The sequence below is a fragment of the Sarcophilus harrisii genome, chromosome 1 (assembly GCF_902635505.1).
Source record: "Sarcophilus harrisii chromosome 1, mSarHar1.11, whole genome shotgun sequence".
NCBI classification, from domain to species: domain Eukaryota; kingdom Metazoa; phylum Chordata; class Mammalia; order Dasyuromorphia; family Dasyuridae; genus Sarcophilus; species Sarcophilus harrisii.
In genome coordinates, this window is record NC_045426.1 from 223,645,971 (window position 1) to 223,664,791 (window position 18,821).

Here is an 18,821-nt window from a genome sequence, read left to right on the forward strand (position 1 = left end):
TTGAAAATCATATCTCAGACTCTAATGTTGCAGTACATTGAACATGACTTTTGCCTTTCATAATAGAAGAGGACCACAATGATATCCCTAAGTATGTTGGGATCAATCTTCAATGTATTCAATTATGACTGTTCAAACCACTATGAATTTGGAAGGCACAGCACAAATAGTTCATATGACATTCGGAATGCAGATGTCCCTAAATTTGACATCTCACATGTTATATGAAAGGAGAAAAGGTCAGCATTTCCCTTGATAATGATAGAAGCCATTCTAGTGGCTTTTACACCATATACAGTTAAAACATTGCCACCTACTTTATGGCAGCTAATCTTGGAAAAACTGAAAATAAGGAAAATAATTCAAAGACTATTGCAACAGCCTTCAAAAGAGGTATGCATCCATTTCCTTTATTAAGTATTACACATTTCTTCAATCTGTCGTGATGTGGGGAACATAGGCCAATATTATTGTACTTTTTATCCATATGCCCTAGCTGATTGTTGTGATATGGGAGCCACCTGCCAGTGGCTGCTGGAGGTCTAACTGAGACCTGTAGAATCGATCTCTTCATGTGGAGGATGATGATGATACGAGGAGATTGAGAGGTAGTTGCATTCTTTGACTTGCTTACTGAGAGACAGTTGCATTGTCTTACGTCTCTCCTCTTCCCTCTTGCCTCCAAGTTATTTCATTCCCAATCCATAAGGAACATCTGTGAAGGCTGCTTTGTAACTCTTTCAAGTGTTATGATTTACAGTTGTGGAGGCTCTTGGAGAATTGACCTGCCCCTTCATTTGGGCATGTCCTTTACAATTCCCTGTTTGTTGTTTGTTTGTTTTATGGAAAAGCAATTATTTTCCCCTACAGCATAGTCAGTAAGTTTATGAATTAGCTATTATCTGTTATCAATAATGTTAATATTATCATTAACTAAGATATCTGAGTGTACATGCTAGAGAGTGCAAGCAGCACTATCACCTCTGGATGGTTGTAGGGTGAGATACCATAGCAGGTGTTAAATCTTGTGAGGTGTCATGGAGGCAAATCAAACAGACAAGAGGATTGTAGTCAGAACAGGCTTTTTTCATAAGTCTCTCATCAGTCTCCTGGCTTAGCCCTTTGATGTGTTGGCCCATTTAATTACCCCAATTAAAAATGTCTTACCAGGTCCCTTGTCCCTTTCCTTCCTCACAGGTTACTAAAGGAACTCTGGGAAGATCCTACTCATGAACAGTTATTGAGTGCTGATGCTTCCTTGTTTCTTGTTTCCTGTGTCCCATGTTCAGGCACCATATGTTGTGATATGGGAGCCACCTGCCAGTGGCTGCTGGATGTCTAACTCAGACCTGTACAATAGATCTCTTCATGTGAGAGGATGATGATGATGATGATGATGATACAAGGAGACTGAGAGGCAGTTGCATTCTCTTAAAATGTCATATAATGATTACAATTGATAGGTAGTTGAGCCTAACACTGGATACATCTCCTATCAATTTCTGAAAGTCACTTAAGGTGTTCAATTTTTCTGTTCTTAAAGAACAGTTTTTGTATCGTAAGCACCTTAGGATATACTTCATATTCTAAATATTGAAAAGAAACGTGCCTTTAATTTTTTTTTTTTTCTGGGGCTATGTACAATTGATAGTTCCTTAATGTTTCTATGGTCTTTTGTAGACATGCTTCTAACATTTACTCCTCAGGTGTACACCCCAAGATATCATCCATGTAATATAATAGCATAACTTTTGGAAATGCTTTTCTTACAGGAGTAAGAGCAGTAACCACATACATTCATTTGACACATAGTAGGAAATTTTTCATTTCCTGTGGCAAAATTGTCCATTTAAATCTTTTATAAGGCTCAGCTAAATTAACTCTGGGCACTGAAAAGGCAAATCTTTTCATATCCTCTTTATCCAGAGGGATAGAATAAAAACAATCCTTAATGACTATAACCCAAAGAGGCCATTCCCTAGGAAATTGAGGCTGAAGAGTTCCCATAATTTCCATCTGTTTATTTACTTTTCTCAAATCAATCAACATTCTCCATTTTCCAGATTTCTTTTGTATAGCAAATACAGGGGAATTCCAAGGACTTAGAGAAGGGTTTAAGTGTCCTTAGTCAAATTGCTCCTATACTATATCTAACAAAGCCTGCATTATTTCACTAGTTAAGGGCCACTGTTCTACCCACACTGGTGTATCAATTTTATATTGAATGATAACAGGTGAGAGTGCTGGCTAGTCTTCAACTGCAGCCCTGCCTAAAAAGCGAAAATATTTATTTGTAATCCTAACTGTTGTAAGATGTCTCTTCCCCATTGATGGGGATTTTTTTAACTACAAGAGGAGTAAAATCTTCAATTTTATCTTCAAATTTCCATCTCAAAAGGGTAGCACAAATTTCAGCAGCTATTAATCCTCCTATGCCAGACATATGGGTTGTCTGTCATAGTTTTTGGCCAATAACTAAGCCAATGGGCACTTGTAATGACTATACAATCTGCACCCGTGACTATCAACACTTTCAATGATATACCACTTACATAGATAGTGAGCATAGGATGGTTAGCTGTAATGGCTACAGTCCAGAATATTCCTAAATTCTGTTGCTGGAAGTCAAAATCTGTGTAAATATCACCAGATTGCCTATTAGGAGTATGTATCAGTAAACCTGATGCTACTACTTCTCCTGGGTGATAGATCCCACATTATCTACCTGAATTAAGGACTGGGATATTAGCTGGATCCAGTTTTCCAAATCAGTTTATGGATACACATTGTTTTGTAAGCACTTTCAGGAGGCGAAATGCTCAAGCCAATTGTGTAGAAGCGAGATCTATAGGCCAGACAGGAACAGATTTCACTTTTCCAGAGGATATATCAGTAGTCCTAGTAGCATACAGCTTTACTTTCCCTAACTGCAATAACGTTCCCCCATTAGGTTGCTTCTTGGCTGATCATGTTGGAGTACTGATCTTTTAAAGACTCTTTGGCTGCTATCATGCACCAAGTGTGTGTGGTTTTTTTTTGTTTGTTTGTTTGTTTTTGCCTGGGGCCCTGGAGCCAAGTCTCACTTCCCCTTTCCCTGACTCAGTCTGCATTCCAATGCGCAGTGGAAGTCCTTGTTGCATTTGAACATAAGGTTTTGGGTCTTGTTCTCCCACCCTGTCTTTTTACTTTATCTTTTTGTTAACATTGAGCTTTCAGGTGCCCTGCCTTACCAACCTGAAAGCATTGACAAGTCTCTTTGTAAGTCCCTTCCCAAAAGGGACTTTATCTTCCCATATTCAGATCTTGAAAAGTCTGCATCACAGTCTGGGTATAAACACTGTGTCCACTGTGGCATAGTGTCTTATGATCTCATTAAAGGAGCATCCTTTTTTAGTCCTGGTATAATTCTTCTACAATTCTTATTAGCATTTTCTCTAGCAAGTTGTCTTATCATAATTTCTGTTGCTGCATTTTCACCATTTGTTCATATGTCCCACAAAATCAGCAAAGGTTTCATTTGGACCTTGTCCTATTTTCATGAAGCCTTCCCCTCTATCTTGTCTTCCTGGGACAGTGCCCCATGCTTTGATAGCAGTGGAAGCAATTTGCTCATATGCTGCTAAAGGGTAATTAATTTGCATTAAAGTGTCTGCATAAGGACCTACACCTGCTAGTTGATCAAAGGTGACTGGTATATCAACTCCAGGTTGCCTATTTTGTGGGGCTTGTATTCTATAGAGTTCACTATACTCAAAAAGTCATGACAAGTCTTGTCTAGGTTCTAGACATGTCCTTGCTATAGATTTCTAATCGTTAGGAGTTAAAATTTCATAAGCCAAATTATCTAATATCATCTTAACATAAGATGATGTAGATCCATAAAGAATGCAAGCCTTTTTTAGAGCTTTGATAATTTCCAGATTAAAAAAAAATGTATCTTCTCCGATTTGACCTGAAGAGTCAAGCTCTTCAATCACAGGATGTGCTTCTGTTCTCAAATCAGATGTATCCTGTCCTTCCTCCTTAGCTTTAACTAATGCCTCTTATAATGGTGACATGGGAGGTGGGGTGGAGAAAGCTGCTGCATAGGTGGTGCTGATGGTGTCACTGCCCTTCCCACTCTCCTTCTTCCCTCTGAAGAGTTGAGGGAGAAGAGACAGAAGATGGGGAATGACCTAAGGGTATCTGCTCAAGTGCAGGCTGAAGTGAAACTGAGCTGTGAACATGACAAGTTCCACACCCCTTAAGCTCATCAACACTGTTCTTAAGGAACTTAATTCTTTTCCTGCCTCTCTCAATGCTTTCCAGCTGCATTGTCAATACCATTCCTGCTCTTTCTCTTCACACTTCCTTATCTGACTGTCCACATTAAAATGGTTTCCTTTTTTTTTTTTAGAACTTGAGGGATTCTTTAAAGCCATTTATATTATATTGTACGTAAGGCATGTTTGGTCAGGAATTGAACCAAGACCCATAGCTTTGTAAGATTCTATTAGTTTCTCTCCTACTATTTCCCACGTCTGGCTCTAAATTTTCTTCCTTAGAGAGCCAAGGAGATGTGCACTCTAATATATTTAAGAGTCCAGTTATCAGTTATGAGTCCAATTCTGAGTTATCAACAAACCATGCTTCTCTATTAACCTACTTATGTATGCTACATACTGCCCTTGGGGTTGGGGAGGCTCTTTTCTTAGTATTTGCCCCATTTCAGCTTAAAAATGAAAGTGACTAATTTGGCCCTTACCAAATTTTCCTGCTTGTCTATTTTTGTCCTCACCTTATTTCCAGGTCATAGGGACTTCTCCACTGAGCTTACTATTGCAACTGCTGAGTGTAGGGCCCCACATTGAATACCAAAATGTAGTGTCCTGCTTTATCATATTGAAAGCACTGATGAGTCTCTTTGAAAGTTCCTTCCTAAAGCTGGCAGATCTGTGAACATAGATGTGTATGGTAACAAAGTTTTACTCTCTTCTTCAGAATTTCTTGGTACCTAAAACTTTCAGAATTATGACCGCCTTCCATTGTAATCTTTCATCTCTGGAGATCTCAATTCTCCATTACTCTAGTAGAATCCTCAGTTTCCCTAACCTCTCCAACAGTACATCAGTGATTGCTTATTTAGAGTTATTTTCTTAAAGCCTCTATATGAAAGCTAATTTCATTATCCTTCCTTATTCACTCATATCTTCTCCTACTTGCTTGCAAATTAATAAGGCTAGAGGTCCACTATCATTCCCCAGAAACAAAACAAATTATTATATTATTCAAGTTCTAGTCAACAATATAGTGTACATATTACTCCTTCCTGTTTAAAATTAAATTTGAAAATTGATGCAAGGTAAAGATTCTAGGAGGCAGAAGGGAGGGGAGAATATATTCTAGGAATGGAGGAAACTTGAATAGAGATATAGAGATGAAGAAGTCTTCTGTCCAAAAATATTTGACATAAGGTACAGATTCTTCCTTCTATTGCTTTCAAAAGGTACATATTGATTCTGACATTTTACATATTGCATTATTCTCCTAAATAAACATGGCAATTAAAATTAATAACAACTATGGTTTCAATCACCAAATTAAAAGAAGGAAAGGAAGAAAAGACAAAAAAGAAAGAAAGAAAGAAAGAAAGAAAAGAAAGAAAGAAAGAAAGAAAGAAAGAAAGAAAGGAAGGAAGGAAGGAAGGAAGGAAGGAAGGAAGGAAGGAAAAAGAAAGGAAGGAAGGAAGGAAAGAAGGAAGGAAGGAAGGAAGAAAAGAAGGAGGGAAGGAGGGAAAGAAGAAGGGAAGGAACTAGGGAAGGAAGGAGAGAGGGAAGGAAGGAAGGAAAGAAGGAAGGAGGGAAGAAGGGAGAGAGGGAAGGAAGGAGGGAAGGAGGGAGGGAGGGAAGGAGGGAAGGAGGGAAAGAGGGAAGGAGGGAAGGAGGGAGGGAGGAGGGAAAGAGGAAGGGAGGGAGAGACGGAGGGAAGGAGGGAAGAAAGGAAGAAAAGGGGCTCACAAAGACAGAATGGTTTTCAAATTCACTTATAATTACATGTGTATTTTTAAAGTAAATTTTAATTTACTTTCATATTTTAATTTCTAATCAAATTTAAAAGAGTTCACACAATTCAAAAATTGTGTGAAATTCAATGAACTACTTGAAATGAGCATGTTGAACCTTTTCTTTTTAGTTCATTAAAAATAATAACTTACTGATTCAAGTTAAAAAAAAAAATTAAGTTTACATCTTTTATGTTTAAACAGCAAGGAAACATGAAAATAAACCCATCATGTATCATGTAAAAATATAAATATGTCCTTATGTTGTTTAAATAAATTTCTAAACTTTTATTGAGACAAATGGGCCAATTGGCCAATAGTTATGACCGTTCATATTTTATTTGTATTAATTAATACTAATTATTTTATTAATGCAGTTTTAATATTACGTTATTTCATATGCTTCTATGAAATAGGAAGTTATAAACTAAAGAGAAAAAGATTAGAGGATAGATTGTACTTAGCAGATATTAACAGAAGAAGTACATTAAGAAACTAAAGTTATCAGTCATATATGAAGAGAGAAATCTTTGATTAACAGAAAAGAATATCTAAATTACATAAAATCATTTTTGATCTTAGTATTCCCATGTCCTTACTTTCTGAGCTATATGATCAAGTTCGTTGAAAGCTAGATTTGAGACTGAAATGCAGTTGAACTCCCTAGCTGTCTTGAAATTATAAGAAATGACATTATACTGAAAATGGATACTATTAACAATGTAATATATGAGTTTTTTATGGTAGAACTAAAAATAAGTGGCTTTGGTTTAAAAAAATGATAATGGACTAAATTTTATACACACATAAGATACCTTTATTGACTAAGTGGTGGAAAATGTTGTAGTTATAGTACAAATGAAAAGCAAAATAAAATAACATTTTAAAATATTAAAAATAAACTATTTGTCTTAAAATCATTTGTTTGAAATGTAAAAGAAGAACCTGAGTTAGTAAAAGGTCATGATATATAAAATGAAGTTGACTAGTAGATAATAATTTTGACTGGGCAAATAAAGAATGATAGAAAATCAGGAGAAATAGATAGGAAGTAGCTAATTATCATGCTAGCTTTGATTGATTTATGTGTTAGAATTAATTAATTGAAATACTTATAAACTACTCATCAACTGATTAAATAGTCTTTCAGCACCAGTATCAAGCCTGAGAAATAGACTATTCATGAATAAGTTCATGTCTTTTAACTATTTCATCAACTACAATAATGTTTTATTACATTAGGTGGTTTGATTATAACTAAACTCATTACGATCACTTGATAGCTACTTGAATCAGTGAATGAGAATCTAAAAAACCAAGCCTATCAACTAATTTAGAATTTTGACTTGGCAAAGTTTGTACTATGTAGTTATTATGAGCATTTTTAATCAAATGCAATTAATGTATTCATAGATTATTTCAATTTTTTCTTACAGCTACATGGATTGTGTAAAAAATATCACTTTAGATCCAAAGACATAGATAGATAGACAGACAGATAGATAGATATAGATATAGAACATGGGTGTATACATACATATATATGTTTATATATATATATATATATGTGTGTATATATGTGTTACATGTAAATAAATTTTATATAAATTAGTTATATTCTCTTGCTCCTTCTGGCCCTGGGTCCTTGAGAAAAAAAAAACAAATTTAAAATCAATTATGCATGTGATTTCATGCAATTATTATTCTAATGTTATCCATATTATAAAAGAAAAGAGACTTAAATCATCATTTAGAGTTTACTACTTTTCTCTCTGAAGGTAGATAGCATTTTTCATCCTTGGTACTTCAGAATTTTCTTGGATCAATGACTTAAAAAGAAAATTGAAGTCTTTCATAATTAATCATTCTTACAATATTCCTTACTGGATACAATGTATATTATATAAGTTCAAGTAAACCTTTCAAGCTTTTTTTTTCTAAAACCATCATTTTTTATAGTTCAATAATAATCCAACACAACTATATTTCACACTTTTTTTGACAAGTGACAGTTATGCTATTTATTTCCAATTTTTTTGCCAAAACAATAAGCTGTTTTCCTAATTTTCTTTATGTATATACCTAGTATTGGTATTGTTGGTCAAAGGTATGCACAGTTTTATAGACATAGTTGCAATTTGTTTTATAGAATGGTTGGACTAGTTCACAACTCTATCAATTAGTTTCTAGAGTTTAAAATTAGTTTCTAAATTTGTCCACATTCCCTCCAATATTTGATAAGTAAAAGCAGTTTACATTGAAAGAAAGCAAGAATGTGATCTCTTCCCTCAAAAAGCCTGAACAAATGAGAAAAAGGGATGCACTTGGAGAAAGGAAAAGTGAGAAGTAAAATGAAGATTTTTTTTTGTAACATAAAAGATACATGCAAGAAAGAGTTTTTATGGTGAAGGGAAAAACAGGGAAGTGTTAAGCAATGTTTGAACCTTACGTTGAAATTTATTCAAAGAATCAGAATATATGTACATACACAGACACACACACATACACACACTCAATTGAATATAGAAAAGTAAATTATTTAATAAGGTAATAGGAAAGGAAAGAGATAAGAGAAAGGTGGTGATGATAAAAAATCATATTAAAGGAGTTAGCAGTTAGAACAAAAATATATTTTTAAGGGGGATAGATTAAAAAGAGAAAGAAGAAAATGAAGAAAATGAAATGTAATGGAAAGTAGTTAACAATCATAACTATGAATATGAATGGCATAAGAATACCCATAAAATAAAAATGGATAGCAAACTTGATTAGAAATAAGAATTCAAGATCCAAAATGGTGCAGTAAGCAATGAACTGTAACACTCCCATGATCACCTCTGAGGCAACCATAAAATAGCAGTCCCAAGAGTGGTCCTGAGATGACTAAGGAGACAGGATGAAACAATTTTTCAGCAAGCTCCATTAGCAAATCAACAAGAAATCCTAAACCTCAGGGTGGTGGAACACTCAAATACCAACACCAGGACCCCCTATGTGCCTTGGAAAAACCAGGCAGAACCCAAGTCTGGGAAATCAATACATGCTCCAAAGTAACTCCAGCCAAACAAGGCATCTGTCAATTTCTAGACCTCAATATGCCTCAGCATAGCCATAGGCAACAAAGTTGCAACGCCAGTGGACCAATCTTCAAGTGATTTAGAGTAGCTCCATATGACCCCAGCACATTCTAAACACCAACACTAGGCCCCCAATAGCACCAAGTAAGATGCCAGACATCTAGAGTCTCCATTAGTGCCAAGAAATCTTTACCTTGACCCCCCCCCCCCAGCCAGCAACACATACCATATAAGGAGCCAATGCTTTAATTCCACTGGCACAAGAAATACTATTTTCCCCTGTAAAACAGACCTCAAATGTAAAAAGAAATTTTTTTTAAAAAGTTAGAGAAGGGAGGGAAGATAGGAGGGATAAATAATATCAGTAACAATCAAAAAAGAATCTGACCTCCCTCTTTGTAGTGGCCAGAAACTAGAAACTGAGTGGATGCCCATCAATTGGAGAATGGCTGAATAAATTGTGGCATATGAATATTATGAAATATTATTGTTCTGTAAGAAATGACCAGGGGCTGAGCCAAGATGGCAGAGAAGGCACACGCAATTTTCTAAGCTCCTTTCTTACCCTCATTATCAATATTATATTTAGCCTCAAAAATAGGCTTGACTGCTACAATTCATAAAGATTAGAATTATAACAACTCACCAGCCGAAGATAATTTGGAGTCTCTCCAGAAAAGGTTTGTCCCTGGGGCCAGAGAGATCAGCACAAGCAGGTAAAGAACTAGAGCAGTGGAGCCCCAAACTGGAAGTGAGAGCACAGATTGCAGCACAAGCTCACAGCCTCAACCCATACACGGAACTTTTCCTTGGGATAGTTGCAAAGCTGTACGGAAGGGGGGCACAGCCCAGGGCAGCCTCTAATATGCACAGTAGGGGACTCGGCTTGGGGCAATAGAGCTTTTGCCCGGCGATTTGTGTCTTGGTAGAGACTTCCGGGAGGAGACTTCTGGTCTGAACCAGGCTACTTGTTGGAAAGCTGCTAATAACCACAGCCCCACAAGGGGCTCTGGACTGGGGTAGTGACACTTTCACCACTTAGTCTCTAGTCTTAGGGCAGTCACTAAACCACACAGCTCAACTGAGCACTTGGATAGTTTGCCCAGTCTTAAATCACCTCTGGTTGGGGGAAGGGGAAATTTTCACTCAGAGCACTCCCATTCCTCGGAGCCAGAAGCCAGTTTACATCTCTCCCTGCTCTGCAGAGGAAGCTGGTAACCCCCTTGCCTAGAAGGCATACCCTAAAGGCTTTAAAAAATGAATTAAAAAATGAAAAAAATTATTGACAGCTTCTATACAGAAAAAGAGTAGGTCTGCAACCCCAAAGAGAATGAGGCACTAGACAATACTCCAAAGGGGAATGTTACCTGTCCCCTTTTACATAATGCTCTCTTAGAAGAGACCATTAAAAGTTTCAAAAGAGAGTTAAAAGAAAAATGGAGAAAGGAAAGAGAAGTTTTACAAGAGAGCAACAACTTCCTGAAATATGAATTATGAAAGATAAAAAATTCCAAGGAAGTGCAGGGAAACAAAATTTGTGAATTGGAAAAAGTAAAAAAAAAATCTCTGGAAAGTAAGATTTGTGAATTGGAAAAGACAGAGAACTCGCAAGAAAGTAGGACCTGTGAATTACAAAAAGAAAATAATTCACTAAAAAAAAAAAAATAGTGGAATGGAAAAAATTTCCATAGAGCAAAACAATTCATTTAAAAACTCAATTGGACATATACAGAAAGAAGAAAAAAAGCTAATGAAGAAAATGATTTATTAAAAATCAGAACTGAGCAAATAGAAACTAATGATTCATTGAGACATCAAGAATCAAGCAAACCAAAAAAATGATAAACTGGAAAAAAATATGAAATATCTACTTGGAAAAACAATAGACCTGGAAAATAGATCTAGGAGAGATAATCTGAGGATTATTGGGCTTTCCAAAAATTATAATGAAAAAAAGAGCCTAGATACTATTTTACAAAAAATCATCAAAGAGAACTGTCCAGTGGTAATAGAATCAGAAGGTAAAATAGGCATTGAAAGAATTCATTGAACACCTTCTGAAAGAGACCCTAAAATAAAAGCCCCAAGGAATATTGTGGCCAAATTTCAGAACTATCAGAGTAAGGAAAATTTTTTACAAGCAGCCAGAAAAAAAAATTTAAATACCAAGGTGCCACAATAAGGATCACCCAAGATCTGGCTGCCTCCACATTAAAGGATCTAAGGGCCTGGAATCTGATATTCCAAAAGGCAAAAGAACTTGGAATGCAGCCAAGAATAAATTATCCAGCTAAGCTGACCATTTTCTTTCAGGAAAGAAGATGGATATTTAATGAAACAAATGAATTCCATCTGTTCCTAAGAGAAAAAAAAAAGAACTAAACAAAAAATTTGATCTCCAACCACAGGACTCAAGAGATGCAGAAAAAGTAAAAGGAACTCTTGAGAATTGAATTTCTGTTGTGGATATACAAAAAGACTACATAAATAATTTGATTTTACTGATATAACATAAAAAAGGGAAGTAGATATGGAAAAAGGAGGAAAAGGGGGATAAAAAGAGGGAAACCACATCCCACAAAGAGGCAAAGGAAACATCGTATCTGAGGGAATTTAGAGAGGGGGAGGAACATTCTGTGAATCTTACTCTCATCAGAGTTGGCTCAAAAAAAAAATAATTGACATACTAGTTTTACAGAAAATCCTCTCTTGCCTCATTAAAAAAGGGGAGAGGAAAAGGGAAAAGAAAAAGAGTAATAAGGGAAGGGCACAAGAAAGAGGAAGAGATTCAAAGGGGGGAGGGAGGAATTCTAAAGAGGGTGAGTGTCGTGATACAAGTGGGGCACATAAGTTTAAAAAGGGGAAAGAGCATTGGGGGGGGCAAGAAAAAGAAAAGCATATTCTGGGGGATATTAGGATGGTAGGAAATACAGAATTAGTAATTTTAACCATAAATGTGAATGGGATGAACTCTCCCATAAAGAGGAGGAAGATAGCAGACTGGATCAAAAGTCAGAACCCTACAATAGGTTGTTTACAGGAAACACATTTAAAGCAGGAAGATATATACAGAGCAAAATCTATTATGCTTCAGGTGAAGTCAAAAAAGCATGGATAGCCATCCTTATCTCAGATCAAGCAAAAGCAAAAATTGATCTAATTAAAAGAGATAAGGAAGGAAACTATATCTTGCTAAAGGGTAGCATAGACAATGAAGCAATATCAATACTAAACATAAATGCACCAAGTGGTATAGCATATAACTTCCTAAAAGAGAAGTTAAAAGAGTTGCAAGAAGAAATACACAGCAAAACTGTAATAATGGGAGATCTCAACCTTGCACTCTCAGAAGTAGAGAAATCAAACCACAAAACAAATAAGAAAGAAATTAAAGAGGTAAATATAATATTAGAAATATTGGGTATGATAGATCTTTGGAAGAAATTGAATGGAGACAGAAAGGAATAGACTTTCTTCTCAGCAGTTCATGGAACTTATTCAAAAACTGAACATATATTAGGACATAAAGACCTCAAAATTAAATGCAAGAAGGCAGAAATAGTAAATGCTTTCTTTTCAGACTATGATGCAATAAAAACTACATTCAACAAAAAGTTAGTGGTAAATAGACCAAAAAGTAATTGGAAACTAAACAATATCATCTGTAAGAATGATTGGGTGAAACATAAAATTATAGATACAATTAATAATTTCACTCCAGATAATGACAAAGATGAGACATCATACCAAAATTTGTGGGATGCAAGCAAAGTGGTAATAAGAGGAAATTTTATAACTTTAGAGGCTTACTTGAATAAAGCAGAGAAAGGCAAAATCAATGAATTGGGCTTGTAATTAAAAGAACTAAAAAAAAATCAAATTAAAAAAACAATCAAATACTAAATTTGAAATTCTAAAATTAAAAGGAGAAAGTAATAATATTAAAAGTAAAAGAAATATTGATCTAATTAATAAAACTAAGAGTTGGTTCAATGAAAAAGCCAATAAAATAGATAAGCCTTTGGTAAATCTGATTAGAAAAAGGAGGGAGGGAAATCAAATTAGTAGGCTCAAAAATGAAAAGGGAGAACTTTCCACTAATGAAGAGGAAATTAGAGAAATAATAAGAAGTTACTTTGCCCAACTTTATGCCAATAAATTTGATAACCTAAGTGAAATGGATGACTACCTCCAAAAATATAGACTTCCCAGATTAACAGAGGAAGAAGTAAATTGTTTGAATAGTCCCATTTCAGAAAAAGAAATAGAACAAGCTACTAACCAACTCCCTAAGAAAAATTCCCCAGGACCAGATGGATTTACATGTGAATTCTACCAAACATTTAAAGAACAATTGGCCCCAATGCTATATACATTATTTGATAAAATAGAGAATGAAGGAGTCCTACCAAATTCCTTTTATGACAGAGACATGGTACTGATACCTAAACCAGGTAGGTTGAAAAGAGAGAAAGAACATTATAGACCAATCTCCTTAATGAATATTGATGCTAAAATCTTAAATAAGATATTAGCAAAAAGACTACAGAAAATTATCCCCAGGATAATACACTATGATCAAGCCTACTTGATTTATACCAGTAGGCTGGTTCAATATAGGAAAACTATCAATATAATTGGCCATATTAATAACCAAATTAACAAAAACCATATGATCATCTCAATAGATGCAGAAAAAGCATTTGACAAAATCCAACATCCATTCCTATTAAAAACACTTGAGAGTATAGGAATAAGTGGACTTTTCCTTAAAATAATCAGCCGCATCTATTTAAAACCATCATTAAGCATCATATGTAATGGAGACAAACTGCAACCATTCCCAATAAGATCAGGAGTGAAACAAGGTTGCCCACTATCACCATTACTATTCAATATTGTATTAGAAATGCTAGCTTTGGCAATAAGAGTTGAGAAATAGATTAAAGGAATTAGAGTATGCAATGAGGAAACCAAATTATTACTCTTTGCTGATGATATGATGGTATACTTAGAGAACCCCAGAGATTCTACTAAAAAGTTATTAGAAATAATCTACAACTTTAGCAAAATTGCAGGATACAAAATAAAACTGCATAAAATCATCAGCATTCTTATATATCACTAACAAAATCCAACAGTCAGAGTTACAAAGAGAAATTCCATTTAAAGTAACTACTGATAATATAAAATATTTAGGAATCTATCTGCCAAGGGAAAATCAGAAACTTTATGAGCAAAACTACAAAACACTTTCCACACAAATTAAGTCTGATCTAACCAACTGGAAAAATATTAAATGCTCTTGGATTGGGCAAGCAAATATAATAAAGATTACAATACTACATAAACTAATCTATTTGTTTAGCATTATACCAATCAGACTCCCAAAAAACTATTTTAATGACCTAGAAAAAATAACAATAAAATTCATATGGAAAAACAAAAGGTCAAGAATTTCAAGGGAATTAATGAAAAAAAATTCAAATGAAGGTGGCTTAGGGTACCAGATCTAACATTATATTATAGAGCAGCAGTTACCAAAACCATTTGGTATTGGCTAAGGGATAGATTAGTTGATCAGTGGAATAGGTTAGGTTGAAAGGACAAAACAGACAACAACTATAGTAACCTAGAGTTTAATAAACCCAAAGACACCAGCTTTTGGGATAAGAACTTACTGTTTGACAAAAATTGCTGGGAAAATTGGAAACTAGTATGGAAGCAACTAGGCATTGACCCATACTTAACACTGCATACCAAGATAAGGTCAAAATGGGTTCATGACCTAGGCATAAAGAATGAGATTATAAATAAATTAGAGGAACACAGGTCAGTTTACCTCTCAGACCTGTGGATAGGAAGGAATTTATGAACAACAAAGAACTAGAGATCATTACTGATCACAAAATCGAAAATTTTGATTATACCAAACTGAAATGTTTTTGTACAAACAAAACTAATGCAGACAAGATTAGAAGGGAAGCAATAAACTGGGAATATATATTTACAGTCAAAGGTTCTGATAAAGGACTCATTTCCAAAATATATAGAAAATTGACTCTAATTTATAAAAAATCAAGCCATTCTCCAACTGATAAATGGTCAAAGGATATGAACAGACAATTCTCAGATGAAGAAATTGATACTATTTCTAGCCATATGAAAAGATGGTCCAAATCATTATTAATCAGAGAAATGCAAATTAAGACAACTGTGAGATACCCTACACACCTGTCAGACTGGCTAGAATGACAGGGAAAGATAATGTGGAATGCTGGAGGGTTTGTGGGAAAACAGGGACACTAATACATTGTTGGTGGAATTGTGAATATATCCAACCATTCTGGAGAGCAATTTGGAGCTATGCTCAAAAAGTTATCAAACTATGCATACACTTTGATCCAGCAGTGTTTCTACTGGGCTTATATCTCAAAGAGATCATAAAGAAGGGAAAGGGACCTGTATGTGCACAAATGTTTGTGGCAGCCCTCTTTATAGTGGCCAGAAACTGGAAAGAGAGTGGGTTCTCCATCAGTTGGAGAATGGCTGAATAAATTGTGGTGTATGAATATTATGGAATATTATTGTTCTGTAAGAAATTACCAACAGGATGATTTCAGAAAGGCCTGGAGAGACTTACACGAATTGATGCTGAGTGAAATGAGCAGGACCAGGAGATCATTATATACTTCAACAACAATACTAGATGATGACCAGTTCTGATGGACCTGGCCATCCTCAGCAATGAGATCAACCAAATCATTTCCAATGGAGCAGTAATGAACTGAACCAGCTATGCCCAGTGAAAGAACTCTAGGAGATGACTAAGAACCATTACATTGAATTCCCAATCCCTATATTTTTGCCCACCTGCATTTTTAAATTTCCTTCACAGGCTAATTATACAATATTTCAGAGTCCAATTCTTTTTATACAGCAAAATAATGGTTTGGTCATGTATATTTATTGTGTATCTAATTTATATTTTAATATATTTAACATCTACTCGTCATCCTGCTATGATGGGTGAGGGGGTGGGGTGAAGGATGGGAAAAATTGCAACAAGAGGTTTGGCAATTGTCATTGCTGTAAATTTACCCATACATATAACCTGTAAATAAAAGGCTATTAATTTTTTTTTAAAAAGAAAGATTGATTTATTATCGTAATAATTCTCCTTCTTGCACCCAAATTTCCTACCAAGTTGATCTAATTGCTGATCTTGCCTTTGGCATTCCATCTCTCCACTTATTCTCTGTCTTTGAACAGGTTATTTCCCTGTCTGAAATGGACTCTCTTTTCACCTTTGTCTCACAGAATCACTCCCATCTTTTCAAATTTGATTCAGCTGACTATCTACAGCAGGTCTTTTTCATCTGTTCAATTTGTCAATAGTTCAATTCTCCTGTCTCCTGAAATTACATGATATGTATATTTATTTTAACTTGTTTATGTAGCTTCTTCCAATATAATATAATTTTTATAGACAAGAATTTGTTGCATTTTGGCTTCACATCCCCAGTGCTTAGTGCATCTTGGAGAATAACAAAATAAATATTACAAAAAGAGTGAAACTGAGACAACGTTTTCTATTATTACATTTTAAAAGACTAATTTCTCCAAAAAGACTTACCAAAAGTGAACAAATGTTTACTTCTATACCATAATGGAGGAAATTAGGATATAGGAAATAAAAGGTGATGCATTTGACTTATGAACCTAGTGTATAATGCAAACATTTTAAAGACTTCTCTGGAAAATCATTTTTTTTTTCTAATAAAACTATAGTGAAAAAAAATTCATATTAAGGTGAGAGTTATGGCAAAAGTTATACTGGTTATGGCCATACTGAAAACAAGGATTCTTACAAGGTATTAAATCAGTGGAATTAATGAGACAATGGTTATCTAGTTTAGCATGGTGCATAATATTTCTCTAGTTCAGTACAGATACTTCTTTCTTAATATAGTTCCACAAGATTCACACCTATGATAATGTAATTAAAATAGAGCATATAAAGCTGGGACAAATTTAGTCAGAGTCAGAGCCAGAGAAGACAAGCATGCTGAAAGTGGGAGCTCAAGTTCTTGGAGCCAAGCAGAGACAGATTCATTCCATCTTTATCAGGCCCATGGTGGCTGGCCTGTGCTCCTGCTCCACCCACTGAGATCAAGGTAGGTCTGAAAGGCTCTCAAGAAAGCTAGCTGGGCCCCAGGCAAGGAATGGAGACTGTGAAGGAGATAATAATGGATTTGGACTTTCTCTTGGTGATTACTTGGCTGAAAAGAAGGCTGCTCCAGGAGCTCCAGAAAACCAACCCAGAACACTGCATATACTGATTCATGTAGACTTTTCTACTTTATGGATGTGGAGTATACTCTGAAAAACATCATATGTTTGATTTTCTTACTGTCTGTGCCATAAAAAAAAAAAAAACAAAAAAAAAAAAAAAAAAAAAAAACCCTAAGCATATGGAGAATTTGAAATTAGAAATTCAACCCAATCCCTATTACTCAGAGATGCTCAACCTGTATCACATGGGATGACTATTGCTATGTTGAATGAAAATGTGAAAAGGGATATTGTTTTATCCAAATTCTATCATTTTAAACCATAATCAGCGATGTACTGCAGCCATTCCTAATATGTTCTAGTTGATTGTTAAAATTTCAGTGTGAGCATTCATAACCCAGAAATTGTTAATCACCTCAAATCAGGACTTGATTTATTATTTTTTCTAATTATCCAGACTTAATAAAGTGTTAACAACATAGATTAAGTTTTTAGAATTTTTACTTTTTTTTTTCCTTAGAGTCCAGTCCAATACAAGCAGACCCTTATATTGACCTATAAATACTATTTGAATTCTGAAAGTATAGTGAAGGATCAAGGAATAAAGACATCATTAGACAGAAAGTCTGGTATTTTGACACCACCATCACTATCAACATTTAGCATTTTAATGTTTGAAAACTATTTTACATCCCTTACTTTTATTTGAGCTTCATAAAACATCTGGCTATTGTAAGTTGTTTTATTTTCTGGTAGTTTATAGTCTTCATGTTTCTCATTGCATTATATTTCTAAACCTGATTCACTGAGCTAGTAGTAACCAAGAAAAATGGTATTTAGTATTTTAATATGTTCTGGAGCAGAAGTGAAGTATGTCCACCATATTTTTTTATCTAGTAAGAAGTAAATTATTTAATTACGTATTTACAATATATTTATTCAAAGCCACATTTAGGATTTTTTCCCCTATTATGTATATATTATTACATATTTAAAATAAAACAATAAAGGACTGTTAATATAATAATCCAATAAAATCCCATTCTTGAAAGTATACTTATGATTTAAAATACTATTTTTAGACTGTAGTTGGATCATTTCTGTTCTCTATAATTGAGTGGTTGCTGATGCTAGAGATCTAGTAAAACAATATCTTTTTTTTGGTTGAAAAATAATAAAAGCTAAATATGGGTAAAAGAGATGAGACATAGATAAGAGAAAGACAAAAAGGGTTATAGAACTATATCCTTGTACAAAATTCAGTTGTTCACCAAGCATTGGAACCTATAAAGACTGCAGGAAGTTCTGAAAAAAAAAGTATTATAGAATTTTAGTTCTACAGCCTTTGACCCATAGTTCAAACAGAAAATCAAAGCTTTGGTTTATTGCAGGTTTATTCAAGTTTACAA

The 18,821-nt window shown here is 34.6% G+C and overlaps 1 pseudogene; it reads left to right on the forward strand.

Moving 5' to 3' along the window:
- Positions 1–217: 217 nt before the first annotated feature.
- On the forward strand, positions 218–335 carry LOC111719309 (annotated as a pseudogene).
- Positions 336–18,821: the final 18,486 nt, after the last annotated feature.